Genomic DNA, 1,831 nt, shown 5'->3' with positions numbered 1-1,831 from the left:
AGAACTGACTCATTGGAAAAGACCCTGATACTGGGAAAGATTGAAGGCAGGAGGAGAAGGGGATGACAGAGGATGAGATGGTTGGATGGTATCACTGACTCAGTGGACATGAGTTTGAGTCAACTCCGGGAGTTGGTGATGGACAGGGAAGCCTGGTGTGCTGCAGTCCATGGGGTCACAAAGAGTCAGACACAACTGAGCAACTGAACTGAACTATGGCTCTGCTGGAAAAGAATCTGCCTGCATTGTAGGAGGCCTGGGTTCGATCCCTGGATTGAGACGATCCCCTGGAGAAGGGGAAGGCTACCCACTCCTGTATTCTGGCCTGGAGAATTCCATGGACATGGGGTTTTTAGGCAATAAATACTCTTTTTTGCAGTCTCTGGCTTATAATGAGAGACTAGTGTTCACAGTCCATTTCTCTAATAGTGATGTGACCTTGACCTAGTTCCTCAGCCTTTCTGTACTTCAGTTTCTTGTCAGTTAATTGAGGATCATTTTGGTAGCTGTCTTATGTAGTTGTGAAGTTTAAATGAATCAATGCATTTAAACCATGTAGAAGGTTTCTGAGCCCATGAAACCCTCATAGATGCTAGCTATGATCATCCTTTTCCCTGTTCCCCTTTATAAAACTTGCCATTGCCCAGGAGTTATTGCAGAGACATCACTCTGACATGTGAATCCTCCAAGAACAGTATTTTCCTGAGGGTAAGACAAATTCCTATGGTGCCAAGTCACTGTAAAAAAGACAAAAAGGATCATTGTAAGACAGCAGAGGGACGTCATAAACCAATGTGACTGACTTCCTGATTTTGTCTGGGGGATTGGCAAATGTGAGCCCTTAGAGAAACTCTGTTTCGTAAATAAAGTTTTATTGGAACACCTCTCTGATCTCTTTCTTGCAGTAGAGTTGAATAACTGCCATCGAGACTATGGCCTGCAAAGATTAAAATATTTACTATATACTAGTCCTTTACACCGGAGAAGGCAATGGCACCCCACTCCAGTACTCTTGCCTGCAAAATCCCATGGACAGAGGAGCTTGGTGGGCTGCAGTCCATGGGGTCGCTAAGAGTCGGACATGACTGAGCGACTTCCCTTTCCCTTTACATTTTCATGCATTGGAGAAGGAAATGGCAATCCACTCCAGTGTTCTTGCCTGGAGAATCCCAAGGATGCGGAGCCTGGTGGGCTGCCGTCTACGGGGTTGCACAGAGTCGGACACGACTGAAGCGACTTAGCAGCAGCAGTCCTTTACAGAGAAGCAAATGACAACTCACTCCAGTATTCTTGCCTGGAGAATCCCAGGGACAGACGAGCCTGGTGGGCTACCTCTATGGGGTTGCACAGAGTTGGACACGACTGAAGTGACTTAGCAGCAGCAGCAGTCCTTTACAGGAAATGTTTCTTGACCTCCCTGGTCTAGCACATAATTTACCTTATATGGCTACTTACCAGTGTTACCCAGTTGCCACTTCTGAACATAGTTCAAAAAGATGTAGCAAAAGTTGTTTTTTTGTTTTTAATTTTTTATTTTATGTTGGAGTATAGCCAGTTAACAATGTTGTGATAGTTTCCGGTGAACAGCAAAGGGACTCAGTCATGCATGTATCCATTCTCCCCCAACCTCCCTTCCTATCCAGGCTGCCACATAATACTGAGCAGAGTTCCCTGTACTATATAGAAGGTCCTTGTTGGCTGTCTCTTTTAAATAGAGCAGTGTGTACATGTCCATCCCAGACTCCCTAACTATGCTTCTGATCCTGCCCCGGCTCCTTAACCGTAGATTTGTTCTCTAAGTCTGTGAGTCTGTTTCTGTTTTCTAAATAAG

This window comes from Bubalus bubalis, chromosome 14, assembly GCF_019923935.1.
Source record: "Bubalus bubalis isolate 160015118507 breed Murrah chromosome 14, NDDB_SH_1, whole genome shotgun sequence".
In the NCBI taxonomy this organism is placed as follows: Eukaryota; Metazoa; Chordata; class Mammalia; order Artiodactyla; family Bovidae; genus Bubalus; species Bubalus bubalis.
Note: the sequence above shows the minus strand (reverse complement) of the source record.